Genomic DNA, 24,812 nt, shown 5'->3' with positions numbered 1-24,812 from the left:
TTGTAGAGATCTGAAGCATTTTACACCTATATTACAAACCACACAGCATATATTCTATTAGAAGATTACAGTGAACTGCATATCAGTTATAAGGCTTTGTTCCTCTGCAGTCTGCATCTGAATCAGTTACTTGCGTGTGATGGAAATGGAGCAAAAGTCAGGTTCTACTTCTTGCAGGTGGGTTCGAGCCAACTTCCGCACACAGTTTGAGGGTAGCAGACGGGTTCGGTTTGAGCTCTTCTTGTATTTTCCTGTTTCTTCATCAGGCCTGTCTATTTATAGGCATGCACCTGCCCTGACCCCTTTTGTGACATCAGAGATGGGCGCAGTAGAAGTGCTAGGCTGGGTCCGGTGTGGATTGGGAGCGGGCGGGTTAGGGTCTAGTGCAGGGATCCCCAACCTTTTGCACCCGTGAGCAACATTCAGAAGTAAAAGGAGTTGGGGAGCAACACATGCATGAAAAATGTTCTTGGGCTGCCAAATAAAGGCTGTGATTGGCCATTTAGTAGCCCCATTTGGATTGTCAACCTACTTTGAGGCTCTGTTTGGCAGTACACCTAGTTTTTATACAACCAAAACTTGCCTCCAAGCTTGGAATTCAAAAATAAGCTCCTGCTTTGAGGCCACTGGGAGCAACATCCAAGAAGTTGGAGAGCAACATGTTGCTCATGAGCTACTGGTTGGGGATCACTGGTCTAGTCCATGTCAATAAAAAAGTCACTATTTCAGAGTGATTAGAGGGCACAGCTATAAGCACAAGATACCATGGGGGCCGTGTTATTTCCACCTGAGTACAGGATCACCTTGCACTCCAGAGCACTGGTCATTGGTTCAAAAGCAATCACTATAATAGATCCATTTTGTTTTTTCATTCAGGATATGTTTGTTAGTAAAGCCTGACACCCCACATTGGATTGTCACTTTTTAAGTCTGTATTACTAACAGGATTATGCTCATTGATTGAAGTGATTAATTGTTTTGCAGTTTTTTTAAGGGTAAAACATGAATTTGTCGTTTTATTTGTAATTCAGATATCACAAATCAGATGGGAAAGTCTTCATATCCTAATTTATTCCTTTTTTATTGGCCAATAAAATTGGTACAGTGGTACAGTGTGCTCAGGAGAACACCAACTACTAGATTAAGCAGATGCGGCTGAAAATAGGGCAGATAACTATTGGGCAGGTTTCAGTTTCCCATCCAACGAGGACAGAATCGGTGCATTGATGTGGTCCTCATCCCTCAGGTCTGTAGGCTGCTCCGTATGATCTGATTATCATTACTGGGTTTAACAGGTAACCAGTAAATGATACCAAACTTAGACTGACAAATAGATCTAGTCAAATTTTCTGACATTTTCAAAAAGCCTTGACAATCCTTATTATATAATTTGGCTAAATAAAACTGGAGTTTTTTTATAGTATTATGACAGTAACTAATCCAGGTAAAAGAATTAAAATTCAGTAGGTGTAAAAAATGGCACATTGTAGGGCTTTTAAAAAAGTAATTGGCAAATAGAATAACATACTTATTCTCTGTTAAATGTAAAAATAAACAAATCCCAAGCCTTAAGGTGGCCATACACGGAGAGATCCGCTCGTTTGGCGATGTCGCCAAACGAGCGGATCTCTCTCCGATATGCCCACCTTGAGGTGGGCAATATCGGCCTGATCCGATCGTGGGCCCTAGGGCCCAATGACCGGATCCTAGCGAACAACAATAGATGCGGCCGCAAACCGACGGGATTTTTAGCCCCATCCGATCGTGAGATCTCGATCGGGGAAGCCCGTCGGGGGCCCCCATACACGGGCCAATAAGCTGCCGACTCGGTCTGTCGGCAGCTTTTATTAGCCCGTGTATGGCCACCTTTACACAGGCTAATTACAAGTGCAAATATGGAATTGCATCAAAGTGTTAGTTTTGTGTGATAGATTAAAGATCTCCAATGTCCTGTCGTGACATTAGAACTTGATACAACAAATACTTGCGAGACTTGTGAGAATATTTTGGCCACTTCCCTGCTGCCCACTGGGTAATGTTTATTCCTAATATATGTGGTTCTTTCTTATAGTGAGCATGTCATAAATATTCTGGATGGAAATCAGTGAGAACCTTGCTACCAACTTGGACTGGTGGAAACTGAGAAGGTTGAGTATTAATCAAGGTGTCTATAGGCATTGATCACAGATGACACTTACTGCACCTTTCATTACTAAGCAACCTTTGAATCCTGCTTTGGGCCCTGCTTTTTATAGTCTTTCAGTTCCTGCAATCTGTAGATGGGTTTGTCTCTTCTTACCACGTTTATCAGGAGCGCAGCTAAATAGTTTTACAACTGACTTTCTCTGTTTACACATTTTGGCAGACTGGGACTAAAAGCTATTTTTTCACTCGCTGATTTCTGTCCAGAAAGTGGTTGCATGTGCCAAAATAATCAAGATCTTAAAGAGTGATAGGACGCAGCTGGATCAATCCAAGGAAGCTCACATCGGTTAGCTGTAGATATTTGTAGGATCTGAGGTTTTTTTGAATTATTTTAACTCTATTTGTAAGGATTTTGTTTGTTTTAGCAGAGATAATGGGCATTATTTCTTTAGTGTCACCCAGGGCAAAAACAAAGAAATAAAGAACCAGCACCTCTTCAGATTTTGGTGCCTTTGTTCTGTCAGCTCCAATGGATCACTGCTTATTTTCTGAATTAAACTTTGTCTGATAATTAGTTTTTCATTTGAGTGGAGGCTGCGACAGTTAGGGATAGATACACTATCATCCTGCTGAATGAGTTAAAACATTATCATAAGTGGGAAAGAAAGGGCTGGTGTACTGAAAAACATTTTATTAATTAATGGAAGATAAATGCATGACTACTACACATAGACATAGATAATCATAGATACTTTCGCTTAAGAGAAATATCAGAAAAGAGCCAGCAAATCTTTGCTGTATGCATGAGCATAATTCACACTTCTTGCTTGGCGCATTGAGCCTCTGTTTGAAGGCAAATATATTTTGGACTTGTTTAGTGTTAGAAATACAGTAGCAGGAAGTTCTGTTCAGCACATTCAGCCACTTGGATTAACTATAAGAGCATATGGCTCCTTTAAAGGAGAAGGAATGTGTATATTACCGAGGGATGCCAAATGTTAGGCAATCCCCCACCCCTCAGTAGTTGTAATCACTTACCTGAAGAAGATAGAAGGGAAGAAGAGGTGGTTGCTAAGAAGAACCCCAGGTCAGTGCAGTTTTCTGTTATCAGGAGCACTGGGCTGGGGAAGTGTTCCCTCTAAGCCGTGTGCGTGTACACAAAGTTTGAGTCCAGAGCACACAATAAATTGTGGCGCTCACAAAGAATTTTATGTGAAAACATAACATTTTGTATTAATTCTGGCCTGACCACATAGTGTTTAAAAACTATGGACACAAGTTTAAAATGTGCACATTTTTTTGTGCACGTAGCTGAGACAGAGTCTTAGCCATCGAATTTGCCCATAAGTAGCGCTAGAAAGATTTTAAATTCTTATCTTAAAAAAATGTATTTTGTTATATGGGTCCCTTTAAAGCTGGTTCCCTAGGAACATGCCCTCAGGTGCCTATATATAAAGAATGCCCTGGTTACAGTATTGTATGTGTCATTCATTAGGGTGTAGGGTAGTGGTGTTCCTTTCATTATATGATCCCAGCAGCAAACTAATCTATTGCTCTCTAAGGCTACAATTTTAATATTAATGTTATTGTTACTTTTTTCCATTACCTTTCTATTCAGACCCAGTTTTATTGTTATTGTTACTTATTTTATTGTTATGATTACTTTTTATCCATTATTTTACTATTCAGGCCTTATTCATCTTCCTGACTCTCATGTACAACACTGCCTGGTTGTTAAGGTAATTTAAAGCCCATCTTTACAACCTATTTTGTACACCACTGGTGCACATGAGATGGTATTACAATGGTACAATATATACACACTTTCATCATCATCATCATCATCATATTTCACTTCCAAGTCTTACGTGGGCAGTACCAAGGGGTACAGAATAATGATGTGTGGGTTGACAGGAAACCCGCGGGTTGACCACCGGTTGTGGGGGTTTAGGTTGAAATTTAGGCAACAATTGCTGGTTAGGGTTGGGTGCCAGTCAGAATGGGGAAGTACATTCTTCTTCTGCTCCCAAAGATTCCCTTTCTTAGAACAAGAGGTGTACACAGGAGTAGTGTAAATAAGGAGAAGATGTGGTTCCTACAAAAGCAAAATGTTGTGAATTAGTCAGGTGTGGGTTAAGGTTTTGAAGGTTAGGGTTGGTTGTGGGTTGAGTTTCTCCTGACCCATACCTCTCTATTACGGAACTAATGAGACCTCATTTTTGGACTCATTTAGGCCTCTTGAAAATATCTTTCTGAACTCCAGTTCTCAGTGATCACTAAGACTGTAGGTAAAGCAAGTTTCTCATATAAATCAGTTTCTCCAATTAGCCCTGGTTTTATGGTATGGCAGACTGGGCTCCAGCTTTTGTTCAATGTGAACCACTATCCTTCCAGGGCTTCCCCTCTACTTTCAATCTGACACTGGGCTCCATCTGAATGATCACCCTAATGAGACGTGAATACTAAGCAATCTGGGATGGTGTATGTGCAGAAATTTACTGTACCTCTGCTATTTTGTGGGACCTTCGGAACCAGAGCTGGTAACCTTGCTCTTCCCTGTGCATCAGAAGATAAATTCTTCTCTGAAACTGGTTTTTACTAGCGACAGTAATGCCTTTTTGGTAAACTATGTTGCTATGCTCTTTGTTACAAGCAAGTAAAATGATGCTGTACTGAGTGCATTATACAAAGAACAAACCTTCTCCCACTTTGGAAGGAGAGTGATTTATGCCTTTGATTCTGTGTTTTGGCCCCAAAGTCTCAGTCCAGATCAGATAACTCTCCTGGCTGTGAGTCTCCAGCATTTGGAAATAGGAAATCACAGAAAGCCAGGAGTTTCACATGCTGCCTCTTGCTCCAAGGTCATGTTAACATTATATCATTTTCCAAAGCAACATTTTATTGTCACCTTTGCTTATTTGGAGAGCTACAAATGCATCAAGTGATTTTAACATTATGGGTGTTGAAAAACTATGCGAAAATGTGGTCCAAATCCTCATTAGCAATGCGTATGATCCTATCTGCAGTTAAAGGAGCCGTAATCCTATATTTGTTGTGCCTGCTTGTTTCATGTGTATCATGTCCAAGTCTAACACCAACATAGTCCTACGGTTTTGTTATTAGTTTTGTTTAAATATCATGAAAGTCTTGATATTAAAACAATGGAACCCTTAGGCACATGAACTAGAAGCTGTCTTTATTTTAGTGCTTTCCAACTACCATCTGTTCAGCTATTACTGAACTAAAAAAATTTAAAACAAGAAGAAAATGTTGTTTTAAGGGCTTTGATCTAAATACCCCGAAAAGAAACGGGAGAGCAACAAATCTCTGTGAGAGCCCAATGCTGCAATTCTCATGGGTGGTTAGTTATACACTGTCTTATCTAAACAAAACTGTATGTAACTAGAACTGAAGATTATTATACAATTACTAAATGTAATATAAATGGAGACATATTATGTAAAAAAACAAGAATGTACCAGGGCATTATTCTCTTTTAAATATAGAAGGAATGTGCTTAAAAAAGTGAAGTTTCTGGTTATTTTATTGAAAATTTCGGCAAAAACCCTACTAGTCCCGCCCATCTATTCCACTTCCTGCTGTCTCCTTTCCCAGGATGTGCAGGGGAGCCGGAGGCACTCAGCACACTGCTCTGTAGGATAGGAACCAATCAGTAGCTAGGCTGACCTGATAGGGAGCTGAAGGCTGTCTGCTTGTGTGACTGCAGGACTGTGATTGGCTGTCAGGGACCTAGAGTTTCCACTTATCTGGTTTTGACCTGGACAGCCCAGTTTTAGGAAGGACTCTCTGGGTCAAAACTGCCGACCCAGTTTTCCAGGGCAGGACTCCATGAGAGTCAAGTGGTTGATTGATGATCACCATGTCATAGCCCCTCCCTGTGATATCACTGCCCATCCCAACATCATGACCCCACCCCAGTGATGTCACCACCCCCGTTTAGAGTTACCTGCAGGGGAAAGTTGCAACCCTACAAGGGCTGTTAAGACATGCCCACCCTTCATTTGACACACAGACAGGAACCATAGCAGATCTATAGGGAGCTCCTTTTTAAAAAGATGCTTTTATCTTATAGCCCAAAGTAAAATCAGATATGCTATTTGTCTCCTTTAAAACCATTGCATTTATGACACCATCTTTCAGTTCTGTTATTATTCTCATATCTCATATGAGGCTTAGATTTCATATACTGTATTCTGAAAAATCGGTGACTTTAAAGTGTCTTCTATCACAGCAAGGGTTCTTATCTCCTTCACTCTCATAACTAGTTGAGACATTTCCATACAAAAGTATAGTCAATGTAAATAGTAACAAAGAGTAATTGATTCTGCTTTTTATTTCGTATAAGTAAGGACAGAGATAGCATTTTCTCCACTGGCATACAACTGGTTGTAGAGAAAACACCTATTTTACAATCTATAGATTTCTATTATTTTGTGTTTTCACACTGAAGAGTAGGGATGGGCTAATTTGACCCGTTTCGTTTCGGCAAAAAACGCGTGTCTTTTTATTTTGACGCACAACGCCATACAAGTCTATGGGCGTCATTTTTTCGGGCGAAACAAGGCGAAAAAATACGCCCATCCCTACTGAAGAGTAGGGTAGCTTGTCTGTTGGTGTTTTCCACTGGGTGACTGTGGCAGACAAAATGCCTACGTACCTTAAGAAAAGGATATTAAGAGTATATCTAGTTGCTCTAGTTTTATATAATATTGTATTTATTCCCAGGTATGAAGGGGCAGATTTATCACAATTTGAATTCAAGTTTATATAGAGAATTTGAGTTTTCAAAACTCAATGTTTCAAGATTTATTAAAGCACCAGGCAAGCCCATAAGGATTGAGTCTTATTCTGAAAATTATATCAGTATTTTACCATAAAGGGTTACTGTTGCAGGAAAACTTGTTTTCAAAATGCATCAGTTAATAGTGCTCCTCCAACAGAATTCTCAGTGAAATATGTTTTTAAAAGAGCAAGTGGATTTTTAAACATTTATTTCTGAAACATGGCATGGGGCTAGACATAGGGGTAGATTTATTAAGGTTTGAATGGTAAATTCGAATTTTAAAGTTGAATGTTTGGTCAAAACTCACAAGTTCAGTTGGGAGAAATCCAAACCCGAATTCCAATTCAAGATTTATCATACCTTGACCCTGGAGGTAACATGAATTCGATAAGTCGCCATGGAAAACCTGCCGAGTTCATGTAGAAGTCAATGGCAGAGCTCCGTTGACCCATGTGAAGATGTTAATAGCCTTGAGTTTTTTTTTTCAGAAAAAAATTTGATTCGAATTGCGTTCAAATTTGATTCTAATTCGATTCAAGTTTTCATTTTGGTTATATTTGTTTGGATTTTAGGCATTGCAAGTTTTTCCTTAAACAAGATACCATTCGAGTTTCAAGGTCATTCGAGTCCATTCAAGGTAAAAAAAAACTCGACCTTTGATAAATCTGCCACATAATGTTCATTTCCCAGGTGCTCCCAACCATGTGATTTGTGCTCTGATAACCTTCAGTCACACTTTACTGCTAGACTGCAAGTTGGAATGATATCACCCTCCCTCCTCCCCCAGCAGCCCATCAGCAGCCTACAAGAGAGCAATGGGCAGCTACCTGACACCTCTGCTGAAGGATTATTTTGCATTGTAAAAGTGCTAAAACTTTGCTTGGGTACTATACTCTACCACTAGGTGGGAACATGACTTGGGTCGTATTGCAATAAAATAAGAAGGGGAAAAGCAATAGCTGTCTCAAAGCAGTTCCATCCTGAAGTGCTGTCTCCTTCTCAAAACTCAGAATCAGGCACAGTGCACTAAGATGGCTGCCTCCACATCGATATTACAGCTAAAAAAAATACATTTGTTGGTCCAAGAAAAACATTTTAAATGGTATAGTGAATTATTTGCAATGTAAACTGTAATTTAGAAATAAAAAGTAAACAATAAAAATCATGACAGAATCCCTATAAAGAGATAGCCAAACAATGCTCAGTCCTAAGGTGTAGGGGTTAATGCAGTGATGCTCTCTGAGGAACAAGCTATGGGCTCCTGCATGTTTCATATTCTTCAATATATTAAGGCAAAGTTTGTGCCCAGTTAAGTATAGGCATATACACATGCATACATATGGGTATTTTATTCTAAATGTTGTCTCTTCCCCTAGTTGTTGAGAGATTTATTTTGGCTGGATGTTACAAATATCCTCTGTATTTATGTTACAGGTTCCTTTGGGAAGATGCAGTAAAAGGTGATAAGTTTCTCTAGTGTGAGAAAGCTTTTCCAATTCCTATATTGCTCCATTGGGGTATTTTATGTAAACCTCTGAAATTTCTCCAGCTCACAAGACACTTCCTAAAAAAACATAGAGGTTTGGAGAGCTGGATCTCCATAGAGACTAATCGGTAGAGTGTCTGTATGCTTTATAATTAGGTTCAAAGCCCATTACAGTCTTGGGACTTTACTAACATTTTTTTTTTTTTATAATTCCATTTTTTTTTCAAGGGAATGGAAACCCAAAAAAAAAAATGTGTTGCCTAATAAAAAAACATAATTCTGAGCAACTTTGCAAAATATATTCAATACAAGTTATTGTATCCTTTTCTCCAGCATAAACAATTCCAGTTTAGCCAATAAAGCCAATTCCATTCCTTTTATCAGCTCGATTGCTCTTCTTTGTGCTTTCTCTATTTCAGTAATATCCTTTTGAAGATCTAGAGGCCAAAACTGCTCTGCACATTTTAGATTCTGCCTGAATGATACTTTTCTTGTGTGAATTAGATTCATGGGGGGATAGAGTCATACGTCCTCTTAAGAAAGCACTAGCCAGGCCTCATCTCGAAATTATTTTTGTCTTTTTATTAATAGCTCTTCTTTCAGTTGCCAGACAAGTTAAATAAAAGTTGGTCCAATACAGAATCCCGTGGGACCCCACTGAGAACCTCTGTTCAAGTAGTATACTGTATGTTCCATTGAAAATCACCTTCTGTATACGATCCTCAAGCCAAGTTTCTATCCATGCACAATGAGCATTAACAAGACCAATAGACCTTATCATAAAAACCAAACATGGCACTGTATCAAAAGCTTTTGGTAGACCACATCTACTGCAACCCCACTGTCCAACTTCTTGCTAACCTCATCATAAAAAGCTATAACATTTGCCTGACATGATCAGCCTTTCATGGTTACAACTCATAATGCCATTCTTCATAATATTATCTTGAACATACCACATATGTCAGATGTACAGGCCTGTAATTGCCAGGTTGAGACTGTAATTCTTTTTTTTTTAATGTTGGAGCTTATTTCCAGTTCATTGGTGGCGGGTTGATTATAACAACAACACCCACAACACAGCAATTTTGCTAAAGGTTAATCTTTTATTTTTTAAAACATTTCTTTTACTGAATACTCCCTTTGTTTTCTGAGAATATACAATATCCAGTTATCAGCAATGCATTCACGCATCTATTTCCTGCTGCTGTCATTACATCACCGCTGCACTCACTGAGCGAGTAAACATTATTTACGTGAAACGGGAAATTCCTTTAAGGTTTTAGCCCAGTTCATCTTGGTCTATATATTTCTCACTGATGGTATTCAGTCTCCTGAGTCATTGTTTAGATAACACTTTAGCTAATAGTATTACTCAAAATGTTTTTTTCCCTTTTTTTCTGGTTCACCATGAAAGTAAGATCATGCACAAGACGAGCATATGAAAAGAGCTCTTTTTTCACTGTAAAATCCACAATTTTAATCAAAAGAATCTTTTTGATGTTGAGCTGTGCATGTGATTCTTTGCTTATAAATCATTCCTCTATGGGTGGGCTGGATCAGGGTTTCTTTCTCTCATAATCCTATTACTTTCATTTGGCTTGTAATTGTTAAGCAACAGCTTCAAACATCAAAGAACTGGACTGTTCAGAGATTTCGTTTTTTTGCCAGAAATGCAAGAAGTAAAGCCACTCGCCATTTCCATCTAAACAGTTAATGAAAAATCAAAAAAATAATGTCCATAATAGTTTTTTTTTTAAAAGTGAAAACTGTAAAACCCAGATACTGAATTAAACCCACTGTAAGTGGCTACACTATGTAAGTGGGCAGTTTCATGGAGCATTAGCTTTTGTATAATCATCATCATTTATATATTCAGATGCCAGCATTTTACAATTTTTATACTATTATTTAACGGGTGTTATGGAATAACTCTTGAATTGAAGTACCATTAGTTTGTGATTTTTAAGTAGTACAAGAATGTGGAATCTGTTATCTGAAAACCCATTATCTAGAAAGCTGTGAATTACAGGAAGGCCTTCTCACATAGGGGAAAATTTACTAAAGCGCGAAGTGGCTAACGCTAGCGCAAATTCGCCAGCGTGACGTCATTTCGTTAGTTCGCCGATTTACTAACGGGCGCTGGCGTAAATGCGCTAGTGAAGTGGACCTACTCTAGCGCTACTTCACACCCTTACGCCAGGCAAAGTTTCGCTATGGCAAAGGGACGTAATTTCGCTAATTCACTAACTTGCGGATTTTCATGAATGTTAACTCTTGTGTCAGACTTGCCTTCGCCAACTGAGACCAGGCGAAGTGCAATAGAGTAGATAGGGATTGCTTCAAAAAAGTTGAAATTTTTTCTAAGTCCCAAAAAACGCTGGCGTCTTTTCCATTTTTAGGGGTGATAGGCTGAAAAAGATCGTACATTTTTTTGGGGGTACCCTCCTTCCCCCCTACATTTCCTAACATATGGCACCTAAACTATACAGTGGGCACATGTATAGGGCAAAATAACAACTCTATTTTATTTTATGAAACTTTCCCAGGCTTGTGTAGTGTAATGTATTTGCTGCTACATATACATCCATTGTACTTTAACTTAGCACCGTATACAAATTAAGCATCGCTAGCGTAACTCCGCTTTGCTTGACGAATTAATGCTAGCGCTACTTCGATACCGTTCGCCTCCCTGAGCGCAACTCGGATTTTAGTGAATTTGCGTAGCGCTGGCAAAACTACGCCTGGCGAAGTGCGGCGGAGTGTGGCGAAGCTGTCGCCGGCACAATTTTGCCCCATAGACTCCATTTTATCCAAAAAATCCAATTTTCTTTAAATTATTTCCTTTTCTCTGTAGTAATAAAACAAATACCTTGTATTTGATCCATACTAACATATAGTTAATCCTTATTGGAAGAAAAAACGGCCTATTGGGTTTATTTAATAGATAAATGATTTTCTAGTAGAATCAAGGTATAAAGATCCAGGTCCCAAACATTCTGGATAACAGGTCCCCCTGCAAGGAAATGCCCCCCCTACATGAGGGGGGACAAGAGCAGCTCAAATCACCCCCTGCCTCACACTTGCTCACTTACTGGCTCCACTGGATGACATCATTAATATAATTAAAGGGAAACTATTGTGAACATTTTTATTATGAGCTTCATCTCATAGAAATGAGCATCTTTCTAGATATTATCAAGTGTTCACTGTTTCTGAAATAATCAATAAATAAAACTTACAATCTCCAGGGGGAACTCCTGTAATGAGACAAGTTAAATAACTAGATCTAATGCATTATTTAAGGAGGGGCATTCTCTTTGCCTAGTAGATGGTTTAGAGCTAATTCATTCAAAATAACATGCAGGATTTGTGAATGCCCAATAAATGCAGGTATTGGTATCCAGAAAGCTCAGAATTACAGAAAGGCTGTCTCCTATAGATTCCATTTTATCCCAATAATCCAAAATGTAAAAGATGATTTCCTTATTCCCTGTTATAATAAAGCAGTACCTTATACTTGATCCAAACTAAGATATAATTAATCCTTATTGGAAGCAAAACCACCAGTTGGGGTTATTTAATCTTTGCATGATTTTCTATTAGACTTGAGGTATGAAGTTCCAAATTACTGAAAGATCCGTTATCTGGAAAACCCCAGGTCTTGAGCATTCTGGATAACAGGTCCTGCCGGACTTTTAAGGCAGGCCCAATAGATAACAGATGTTATAAATGTTAAATGCTGTGCTGTTTATGTTAATCATCTTACTTGCATTAGTAGCATGCAGAAAATAACCCTATTGGAAACATCAGGGGATTTCCTCTGAAATAGCCCTATTGAAGATTTAAAGGGGGTTTAAACACCCACACTATTTGGGGAAAACCCATAATGTGGGTGTTTAGGCTAGATAAATTGATTTGTTCTTTATATTCTAGTCTGTGCTACTGGTTTCCTACAATATGCACTCCATTTCTAACCAATATTTCTTTTTGCCCCATAGTAATATCTAAATAATAAATGGGCACCTAAAGCTATGCAAAATAATAAATATATTTACAGAACATCTCCAAAGCCACCTGTCTATTTTGCCCGCCCTCCACTATAGCATTAGCCTCTGAGCCACCCCCTATTGATAGATTGTTGTATGTGGGAATACCCCTTAGCTAAACTGAGTAAAGCATTTGTAGCATATTATGTTTAGGCTTTAGTTCTTGAAAAGAAAGTAACCAGATGTAATTGCATTATAAGGGGTAGTAACACTAAAATCTGAATTTTATTCTTTTCACAGCACAGGGTGTAACATTGGAAATCATACGTATGCAAGTGAAATTAATTCTATCCTGTTAATGAAACCAGCTGCATGATGTCAGCAGTGGTAAGACAGTTCAATAACCCAAGACCTTACCTAGAACGTGGCATTGCAGTATTTCAATTGTATGACTCTTTTCTGTTTCATCCTTATAAAAACAATAAAGGGGAGCTGTAGCAATAGAAATTATATATCTATACAATAAAACTGCCTGACTTGCCTAGACATTAAGGGGCCTATTTATTAAAGCCCAAAATTTTTCTGGTTTAGTTTTTAAAAGGAAAAACTCACATTTTTAGAATTAAAAAAAAACTTGTATTTTTAGAGATTGATTATACCCGAAAGCTGCTAGAAATCATCATCCAAAAAAACTCCATCTACAACCTGTCAAGGTCATGTAGAAGTCATTGGTAGATGTCCTTGAAGATGTTTCTTGACATCGTGATCCACACTGGTTTTTGTCCAATAATCCGATAAATTAGAGTTTTTGGAGAGTCAATTTGAAACTTTTTCTAGAAGAATTTTTGATAAACGAGTTAAATTAGTGGATGGGAGTTAGGTTGTTTTAATAAACAAAATTAGATAAAGGCGAGTTTTAGTAAACACCCCCTATGTGTATGAAAGATTATGCGTGTGCACCCACAATTAAATTAGAAATTATTATGGGTCAAAAACATGGCCCTATGGTGTTTTTAGAATCACAATGATCATAGTAACATAGTAAGTAAGGTTGAAAAAAGACACACGTCCATCAAGTTCAACCTTTTTTTTTTTAATATCTGCCTAACTTCCAGTTGATCCAGAGAAAGGCAAAAAAAACCATCTGAAGCCTCACCAATTTGCCTCAGAGGGGGAAAAAAATCCTTCCTGACTCCAAAATGGCAATGAGACTAGTCCCTGGATCAACTTGTACTAAGAGCTATCTTCCATAACTCTGTATTCCCTTACTTGCTAAAAAAACATCCAACCCCTTCTTAAAGCTATCTAATGTATCAGCCTGTACAACTGATTCAGGTAGAGAATTCCACATCTTCACAGCTCTCACTGTAAAAATATTTAGGCGAATATTAAGGCGGAACCTCTTTTCTTCTAATCGGAATGGGTGACCTCGTGTCAGCTGGAAAGACCTACTGGTAAATAAAGCATTAGAGAGATTATTATATGATCCCCTTATATATTTATACATAGTCATCATATCACCCCTTAAGCGCCTCTTCTCCAGCGTGAACATCCCCAATTTGGCCAGTCTTTCCTCATAGCTAAGATTTTCCATACCTTTTACCAGCTTAGTTGCCCTTCTCTGTACCCTCTCTAATACAATAAAGTCCTGTTTGAGTGATGGAGACCAAAACTGTGCGGCATATTCTAGATGGGGCCTTACAAGTGCTCTATACAGTGGAAGAATGACCCCCTCCTCCCTTGACTCTATGCCCCTTTTAATACAGCTCAAGACCTTATTTGCCCTTGATGCTGCCGACTGGCATTGCTTGCTACAGCCAAGTTTATCATCTACAAGGACTCCAAGGACCTTTTCCATAATGGATTTGCCTAGTGCAGTCCCATTAAGGGTATAAGTGGCTTGGATATTTTTACATCCCAGGTGCATGACTTTACATTTATCAACATTGAATCTCATTTGCCACTTAGCTGCCCAGATTGCCAGTTTGTCAAGATCCTGTTGCAAGGATGCCACATCCTGGATGGAATTAATTGGGCTGGATAATTTTGTGTCATCTGCAAACACTGATACATTACTTACAACACCCTCCCCTAACTCATTAATGAACAAGTTAAATAAAAGTGGACCTAATACCGAGCTCTGGGGGACTCATGTAGGCAATGATACATAATAAGTAAAAATAATATATGATTTAATATATGAATTATGTGGGCTGAAAAGGATCTTTACCTTACAATTATAACTTTATTGGAGCTCTCCTTATATCCTGTGGGATTTGTTGGAGTGTCTTCATACTCCTATCTCAGCAGCAGAGTAGGATGCGGGTAGTCAATCACAGCTCTTGACAAATTGCAAATGATATAGTGCAGTTTCCTATCCACCATTTGCTGGCTGCCTGCAACAAGCAGATGGGATTGGCTTGCATTATACAGTATAAAGTGCTGAGTGCCACCAGCTCTCTTTGACTTTTCCCGAAATGGTTGGTTGGTGTTAAAAATGTTCATAAAAGCAGTGTGTTTAATTTTAAAGGTGTATAGTGCAATGGCAAATACTTGTTCTTGACTCTATTTCAACCTTTAACATGTATTCACAAAGACTCTGTTGGGCTGTGACATCTTCATAATAATTGCCCCACAAATGTGCACTGGTGGAACAATCCGCTGTTCTTCCAGTACAGTCAGTGTCGGACTGGGCCAGCGGGACAACGGGGGAAAAACTCGATGGGCCCCAGGCTCTTGTGGGCCCCGCCGTCCAAGATCCACTTCTCAGTGGCGCGACCCCTCTTTGTCTGGGGTTGCGGTAAAATAAAATGTTTGCGTGTGCGCACTGACGTGGTGCACAAAGGGGGCGCTCCAACTCCTTTTCATCTGAAATGCTGGGTTTATTTAAAGGGGTTGTTCACCTTTGAGTTAACAAAGTATGATGTAATGAGTAATTTTTTATTATTTGTAGTTATAGAGTTATTTAGCTTTTTATTTAGCATCTCTCCAGTTTGCAGTTTTAGCAATACAGTTGCTATGGTCCAAATTACCCTAGCAACCATGCATTGATATGGATAAGAAACTGGAATATGAGTAGGAGAGGGGGCTGAATAAAAATGTAATGGAAAGTAGCAATGACTATACATCCTTACAGCCTTACAGAGCATTTGATTTTAGATGGGGTCAGTGACACCCATTTGAAAGCTGGAAACATTCTGAAGGCAAATAATTCAAAAAGTATAAAAAATAAAGGCCAACTGAAAAGTTGCTTAGAATTAGCCATTCTATAACATACTAAAACTTAACCTAAGGGTGAACAGCCCTTTAAAGGAGAATGAAAGGCTAAAAGTAAGTAAGTAAGTAAGCTTTATCAGAAAGGTCTATATAAATAAACCAGTAAACCCTCAAAATAATGCTGCTCTGAGTTCGCTGTCAAAAGAAGCACTGCATTTCTTTCCTTCTATTGTGTACACATGGGCTTCTGTATCAGACTTCCTGCCTTCAGCCTAAACCTCCAGGGCTTGGGCTTGAGCATGCTCAGTTTGCTCCTCTATCCCCCTTACTTTTCCTTCCTTCCTTCCTCCCTCCACCCCTCCCTGCTGTAATCTGAGACTAGAGCTTTGAGTGACTCTGGCCGGAAGTGATGTCACACCAAGCTAATACTGCAGCTGCTATCCTAAACTAACAGAGAGAGCTTCTAGAGCTGTTTACTCAGGTATGGTTAAGCATTATACAGAATAAATATAGTGTTCTAGTTAACTATTGTGGTTAACTATTGGCAATGAACTGCCTCTGTATCTTTCCTTCTCATTTAATGTTTAAATATGCTTTAGTAGCCTTAAGCCATGATGCTCTAATTTATGTAAAGAACCTTTAGGGCTTATTCAGTCAAAACTGGCCTGTTTTTACCCACAGTGCAAAAACGTTTCGCCTATAATTCGAGTGTAAATGTGTTCACCAGGAGAAAATTCATCAGGATTCGCGCAATTTTCCATGCACTTAAATATGAATAGAAAGGAACTGAACAAAAAAAATGTCCAGTTGCTTGTGATACTAGTGGTCAAAACTATGTTTATGCCCAGTTCTTTAGGTACATGTGCCCCAGTCCTTGTGGGAACCCTGCAACTACTGTACCACCACCTTTGGAACGCAACTAGACGGTGTTGCAAGGTACTTCCTTTTTAACTTTTAATAAATTAGATTTTTTTTTTGTTTGTTTGCAGGGAAAACGTGTGCAACTGCATTTAGCATTTGTAAATGTAATCTCTCAGGATTTGCCCCCTTTTTAAATGAAAATAAGCCTTTCCCTTACAATTCTATTATTTATAGTATTTTATTTTCTTAAACTGAGCATGGCACACATGATATAGTAAAATACAATGCCTTCTCTACCGCCTTGCAAATCTCTACAAATTTTTTTTTTGTTCTTTTAATTTTAAGTAGTAACAGATGCTAGTGTCTGATTTACCATTTGTGGGTGTGAGGGACCTCACTTTCTTCAGTTTTGAACTGCAATTTACACTTGGCAGGTCTACTGGAAAGCACTACAGTATTACTGGCACGTTATTATCTGTCTATAATAAAGCAAAAGTAATCCTGCTGGGAAAACAAATTGCACCACCAGTGAATGAAACTAACATATGTACTAATAACATATCTCTCATATAGTATTTTAAACCTTTTTTTTTTAAATATATAATGCATCTTGATGTCAATGTGTTATACAGACATTTCCACTATTTATTATAAGGTGAATTTAATAAAATGCAATTTTAAGTGTAGCTTAAAGAGCCGGATACAAGTAGGTGATTGCTGCAGTAATAATGTTACAGAAAGTGCTGTTTCACGCTGTAACCAGGAGTGTGTGATATCACGTGGGAGTGATTTTTCTGGATGACTGAAAAATGGGTCGTTTATGACTCAGCACAGTGTAACTTCTCTACTGATAAATAGCTCAGTTTATTAATTGACGGTTTTTATTTCCTGAGCTCCTGAAGAAATAATTTAAATAATTAAAATCAAATGTCATGTCAGCACTGACTTTACTGAGTAAATTTCCATTGCTGCGTTAGAGAAAAAAACCTAAATTCTTTGGAACTAACATAGAATCAGAAACTGTGAAAGTTGGTTATATTTACTACGGACAAAAACTGGACCCATTCAATTACTTCAGTCTTACAAGATATTTCACAAAACTTGCAAGGAGTTGGCCAGATGAAGGCTAACCGTTTGCTAAAGCATTTTCTATTTCCACTCGTAACTCGTAAATAAATTAAAAAAAACACAACAACATATAGTAAACTTCTGTATACTGTAACTCATGTTAGCTTCACAAAATTGGAGACAAATGCTGAAAAAACGAATTTTTTTAAAAGATACATTCACAAAAGTGGAAATAACTGTTTGTGAATATTTTGGGGAAATACAACAAATCTATCTCCAGTGTTATCTTTCTTAGTATTAACATTTTGATGAATGTACCCTACCCATTGAATAAGAAATTCAATGGGTAGGGTACAATATACTGACCCAGTATATAATTTAAAATTATATACTGGGTCAGAAATAATCAAGTTGTCTCTCTACATGCAGGTTTTGAGTTGTTTTTTAGTATATCATTATCTCATTAGTAAATTTTTCTTTTGCCTTCCATTGCAGGGAGAAATTTCACATTATAAAAGGGATTATGGAGACCCAAACAACACGGGGACACAATTATGGGCCTTGACCACTACGTAAAAAAAAAAACGAAGTCCTATTTGAAGCCTGCAAGTAGATTTGAGTCATCTTGAGAAGGGGTTAGTAAAAAGTTATTTCTTGTTCCATTTATGTCAAAGTTTGTCTTGATATACCCCATTGACATGAGACTACACCCCTGAGGGCTTCAGGGCTGCACAAATTCCCACATTATATTAGGTGAACAAAACACATTATGGACCAACCTCACAATATTCCCTTCAGGAACATTTTTTAAAAATGTAAGTATTATGGCCTTTTCAGGTTTAACATGAATTAAGGTAAAATAAACATACAAAGGATTAATGAATGTTTGCCTGTTTTCTCCATTTGTTTGGGTTAAACCTTGGCTGAACTTGAATACTTTCTGATGTTGATTGCTCAGAAGGAACATTAAACACAGGGCACGTTTAGGAAAATTGATTTATTAAAAAAAAAAATGACATCATTATACTTGCTTCCACCCTTCTTTGGGGCCTTCATCAGGGCACACAAAAAGTAGCAGGGCAAATGAAGCACTTATCAGTACAAATATATATATTACTTGAGAAAATCCCACCAGTATAGCCGCATAGCACCTATAACATGCTTGAACGCTGCTACTAGATGACTAGCTCTGACATTCTATTAATCAGAAATATACAAGCATTGTTATAGCAAAACAAGTACATTGAGAAAAACTTGACCAGCATTCAATTTATAACTGATCTAGATCTATAGACCTATAAATCCTAGAACCTGGATTCTTTGGGGGTGTCAATATATTAGGCAACCTTTTGGAAAATCTTTGTCTTGCAGTGCCTCACCCATGTCTTACTAGACTATCCCAGTGATTCCTAGTGTAGAACAAGACTTGTCCCAATGCAGCAGAATAATATTGGAAATCCAAAAATATACCTAGCATTAAAATCTCCCTTCACTTTATACACACTTTAAGGGGGTGATTTATCAAGGTTCAAATTCTAATTTGTGGCACAATTTGATTTGATTTGCACAAACACTCACAAATTCAAATTATGTTTTCAAAAAAATGGAATGTAAAACTTCGGCATCTAAAAGCTTGCAAGTTCATGTTCAAGGCAATGGGAGTTGTCTGAGGCAAAATGTAAGCCATTTTTAAAATTCAAGCTTTTCTAGTTTTTCAAGTTTTTGAGAGCTTGTAAACTCGAGGTATTGGAAATACTCCTGCTTTCCCATCCATGTGCATCAGCAAGGGCACTTTCTTTGGACTGATTTGGCAGCTTAAGGTGGCCATACACAGGAGATCTGCATGTTTGGTAATGTCGCCAAACAAACAGATCTCTTCCCGATTTTCCCACATTGAGGTGGGCGATATTAGGCTGATCCGATCGTGGGCCCTAGGGCCCAATGATCGGATCAGAATGGAGGCAATACGGGCAGTTGGATCGCGGGACTCCATCAACGAACAGATGCGGCCGTGATCCAAAGGATTTTGTACCCTGCACAATCGACATATGCCAGACTTTTGGCCAGACGCCTGTTGGATGGCCCCACACATGTCATGCAACAGTAGACAGATTATTTGAATAATAATAAAGCAAATACTTGACGTACTGTATATATTTATAGAGGCCACACTATAGGATGTCTAGAAGTCGTAGAGATCCAGAATTACTACTAAAGTGACATTTCATTGGGCACCTTAGACCTTAGCTATTGTGACACATGCATATCCATAACATAAACAGTAGCTACAGATTTTTTAGGTGCTCTCTTTGTCCGTCATATCACATTTGACATTGAATGCTTCAGAGATCAGAGAGTCAACTACAGGGAAGTATGTAGCATGGGATTTATCTTTTAAAGTCTTTGTGCACTTTGTACTTTTGGAATGAACTGAAATACAATCTGGGATCCAAATTTTTTTTTGTTCCTTTTGGCAAATCTCTGTGCTAGTGCACCTGCAAATCTATTTATCCAGCTGGCAGAGAATTACACATAATCATCCACATTATGTCATGGCTTCAGAAAGTCATTCACAGCAATAAAAGCCTGAACACAAACAGATTTGCTGTCCTGGCTATCTAAACCTATGTGCTTAGCAGTGGAAGTTATATGTCATAGATCAAACCGTAATGCCTTCGATAATGAGCCATCAGCCACTGATATGCCTTTTTAGTCCTAAAACTCCTCAATTACACCACAGAAATGGAATTCTTCCAGAAAAAACAAGAATAGACTAGCCTATCTATCAATCTGGAAACACTGTGTTGTAGATGAAAGCTTTTTTAGCCAAATTACAAGTTCAGCTACATTTTCAGCTTTATATACTGTATTTTACAGCGACTGTAAAATTAAATTAAACATCTTGATACTATGGCTTGATATGTTTGCAGATGTTAGGCAATATACAGAAAAATGTGTGGGGCACATACCCTTAGGTCTGGCACTATGTTTCGTGATCTGATTTCTATTGAATAGTTGCATTGCTGAGAATCTTATATACACAGTGTGACAGATGTACAGACACAACTTTTCTGGCAAAACAGAAGAAATAGGAGCAAATGGCCTAGACGGTGATAGTATACACCAGTGAATTATATGAGCTTGAGGGATGGCAAGAGGAGTCTGTGCGATTGTGCTTTAGAAACGCATCTTAAGGCCCAGTTAATAATATCATGTGTTCATCTCACACTCTTTGCCATAATAGAAAATTTGGTTGTTAGGCCTCTTACTGAGGAGAGGTTGAAGCTGCGCACCCCTGCGTTCCATTTTTCAGCGTTCAGCCGCAGGGGAGCGCAGGAATAGATGCATTAAGTTCTTTTCAATGGGGCTGTACTCACACAGGCGCGTGTAGGCGCCGAACGCATGAAAAATGCAGCATGTTGCGTCTCAACCTGCGTTCGGCGCCTACACACACCTGTGTGAGTACAGCCCCATTGAAAATAACTTAATGCGTCTATTCCTGCGCTCCCCTGCGGCTGAACGCAGGGGAGCACAGCTTCAACCGCTCGTCAGTAAGGGGCCTTAGGATGCTTTTGAAAAAAGAAGTGCGGATAACTCCCAATTATATTGGTGCACAGCTTCATGTAATAACATATGCATACAAGTAAGTGCATTCTGTATACAAATCCTGCAGCCATTTTATTGACAATCTGTGTTGTGTATTTATTATATGCAGTGACATGCTTTTGTTCATCTTTGCTGGACTTATTGTGCATTATATAATGAATAACCAGAGTGCAGATTAATAAGAATATTGAGTTAAGCTCCCCATAGACGCGACGATTCTTCTTGCCGAACGACCGATTTTAGGGAAGCCCGACCAATTATCGTGCATTTAGTGGTATTCGAACGATCGTACATCTTACGATTTTTCGGCCGACATCTGTCGGGAAATTGATCGGCCAGGTCAAAAAATCTTTGTCGGTCCTAGTGCAATCTCTCTATGTTTGCAGGGACAAGCAGGCAGCTCCCCTTTGTTTTCCTGGTAAATTGGTCTTTTTAGTTGATGGTAAATTTGTACGATCGTACGATCGTTCTGAGAAGATCGCGGTCTCACGATCAGGATCTGATCTTTTAAAAATCTCAACATCTATGGCCAGCTTAACTCTTGGAATTATATTAGGCACACAGACAGGGATGGCTGCAGAGTGGACAGATTAGAACTCCCCCGTCTGAATTTCAGGAATACTTTTTATATGGGATTCCAGATAAGGGTTCCCAAATCATATACAGGTATGGAACCTGTTATTCAGAATGCTTGGGACCTGGGGTTTTCCAGGTAAGGGATGTTTCCATGATTTGGATCTCCATACTTTAAGGGGAGTATTTATCAAAGGTCGAATTTAAAAGGTTTGTGAGATTTTTTTATACCTCGAATAAACTCACAACTCCAATGTTTTCTGATTAAGGAAAAAGCTCGATTGGGAAAAAACTTGAATCAGTGAATTCAGGGTGAAAAACTCGAATACTCAAATGGATCGATTTTTTGGGGGGTGAAAAAAAAACTTGAATTTCTCGAATTAATGGAGTTTTCAAGTGAAACCCATGAAAAAACTTGAACATGAAGGCTATAACATCTTCAAATGGTTCAAGGGACGTCTGCCATTGACTTCTACATGTCCTCAACAGGTTTCAGTTTTCGGATTCGTGCTATTTCCAGCTTTGGGGTACAATGGACCTCAAAAAAGACGTGTTTTTTTTTTTTAAAAAACCCACAAATTTTAGTTTTTTTAACACAAAAACTCAAGTTTTGCCTGAAAAATACCCTTGCAAACGGTAAGGTATGAAGATTTAAATTACAGAAAGATCTATTATCTGGAAAACCCCAGGTCCCAAGCAATCTTGATAACAGGGCCAATACCTGTACCTAGAAATCTGTAGCAATCAAGAGGGCATGTGTCTCCAGTTCCTACCAAGTCCCAGTTGGATCTGGCAATCAATTTCTGCACAACCTGCACCAGATTTACTAAGAATCACATACAGAATTACACACAATAATCATTTTACAGAATACTGCCTGCTACCTATCTATATATACACTATAAAGAAACCACTTTGCTAGGTACAAATACCTGTTATTTAAGATATAGTCATGGTGAAGTCATGGTAATGGGAGTGCTGAGTGTTTGCAGTTTATTGCAGTGCTAAGCTCCAAACCCCTACTGGCTGCAAAGTGACTGTTAACCAAGGAGATTTGAGTTTAATTTAAAGCAATGCTTTACACACCACATCAGTAAATATAATTTTCTGTGGTACTATAAATTGGTAGCGTAGAAGTAATTGTGACTAAGAGCTGCTCGTTTCATTTCACTTTATTCATGAGTGCTGACTATCATTACTGCTCATCAAAAAAACAAGGGCTGCTGTTTCCTATATATATATATATATATATATATATATATATATATATATATATATATATATACACACAATCCCCAAGGTGCACCCTGTAACTCTCATCTGAGATCTCATCAACATTTTTAGTGATACCATTTAGTTTAAAGTGAAACAAGAACTATAAAATACCATGACTAGATCATTATCTCCCTGATAAGCTGATGACAGTCTGTTAGTAAGACACTTCTGTTGAGTAGAACAGCAGGACCCAGGTGCACATGCAAACCATATATTGTCTTTACAATGCAATGGTTTTGTGGCGATGTAAAAAAAAATTGTTTCCAAAAGACACTGTCAGCACTTTCATGCAGTTTTGCTGTGCCAGATTGGAGAGTATTTTTTTCCATTGTAAGGGATGCGTTTAGGAAACTATCCAGGTTTAAAGCATTACTGCAGGAGAGGGAGAAGAGAAGATGTAGCCAAGAGAAATAAAATCAACATAACCACATTATATACCAAGGAACAGGACTCCGAAACCAAGTAGCTTTGTGCATTATATTTATTTATTTACTCGTTTCATTTCTCAGTTTCAGCAACCTGCTGCTAAAGGGAAAAACATTACATTAATGCAGTGTAAAAATTAATTGACGCTGTAGTTTTTCACTGCACAAGCATGTATAATAAATTGTATTGTCCAAGAACAGTGAGTGTCCTGGCACAACAGCTGTATCCAGCTTGGCAAATGTTAACGGCTTAATTAACGACTTAATTGGTGTTTGTTTAAGGTCGACCTATGTCTTCTAAGCGCACAACAGGCAACAGGCAATTAGTCTGCCTGCATTAGGTCATGTAACTGAAGTTAAAATTCTGGACTTTACCTTGCACTTTAGGGACACCTGTAACGTGGCACCTAGAGGGTCACAGTGCTCAATGCACTGGAATGTTGTATGACAGAAAAACATTATTTACTGGGAACAACATGGCCCATTTTTAAAAGAATTTAAAAGAATTTAAAGAATTTAAAAGAATTAAAAGAAATGGCAGCTCTAAGTTTAATGGCATATTGGGCATTTTGTGATCTGCACTTAATCTTCAAAATGACATTTCTTCTGAGATTAATCAAAATCTCTGGTGATAAAACATATGCAGCATATGCATCGTGTAGTAGCCCAAAGTTGCCTCACAACTATGCCACACATATGTTTTACCACCGGTAATATAAATGAATACCTGTATGAATGCAAATTTGGATGTTTGGGCACCCACGCTGGAGGAGATTAAGCACAGACAAAACATCAGCCGTGCCTTGGTTCTTAGAAATCAAAGGGCTGCTTTATGCCCACCTGGTTACACCCACACCCAAATATGCCCTGATCTGGGCCCCCAAATAAGTCTCAACATACTTAAAATATATAAAGCCAACACACTGCTTCTCAAAGTTGCAGCAAAATGTGTAAAGGTGGCCATCAGGGGCACTCCGCCAATGAGGCTAGTTGAGGCACTCGCCTAAGGCGGCAGCACCCCCCTAGTGGCCAGGGGCGGCAAAAATGCTGCTCCTGGTAACTAAGAGACGAATTTCCGGTTTTCAACCCGGAAATTCGGCTCTTCTATGCAGAGAATGCAATTACCCTCTCTGCACTAGCGACGTGGACCCCCCGACCCCTGTCCGGCGCTGAAGGTGAGTGCCGTGGGGAGGTGGGGGCGGCAAAAAGAAGGCAGCCTCGGCGGGAAATTTGGCAGGATCTCCCCTGGTGGCCATATACTATAGGATGTCGCCAAACGAGCGGATCTTCTCCCAATATGCCCACCAAAAGGTTGGCGATATCAGGCTAATCTGAATGTTCGGCCCTACGGTCAAAAAATCATA

General features: G+C 38.6%; 1 long non-coding RNA gene across 2 annotated transcripts in view; it reads left to right on the top strand.

The window, feature by feature from the left end:
• The window catches only part of LOC108716608, a 442,310-nt gene that overhangs the window by 44,512 nt on the left and 372,986 nt on the right, over window positions 1-24,812 (top strand). The window contains exons 2-3 of one of the 2 annotated variants that reach the window (XR_005961207.1): window positions 12,725-12,811; window positions 18,065-18,204. This is a non-coding gene — a long non-coding RNA (uncharacterized LOC108716608). The remainder of the gene's footprint in view (window positions 1-12,724; window positions 12,812-18,064; window positions 18,205-24,812) is intronic. The other variant, XR_005961210.1, reaches the window with a different exon arrangement.

This window comes from Xenopus laevis, chromosome 5L, assembly GCF_017654675.1.
Source record: "Xenopus laevis strain J_2021 chromosome 5L, Xenopus_laevis_v10.1, whole genome shotgun sequence".
Classification (NCBI taxonomy): Eukaryota; Metazoa; Chordata; class Amphibia; order Anura; family Pipidae; genus Xenopus; species Xenopus laevis.
This window is presented reverse-complemented; position numbering and strand designations above follow the sequence as displayed.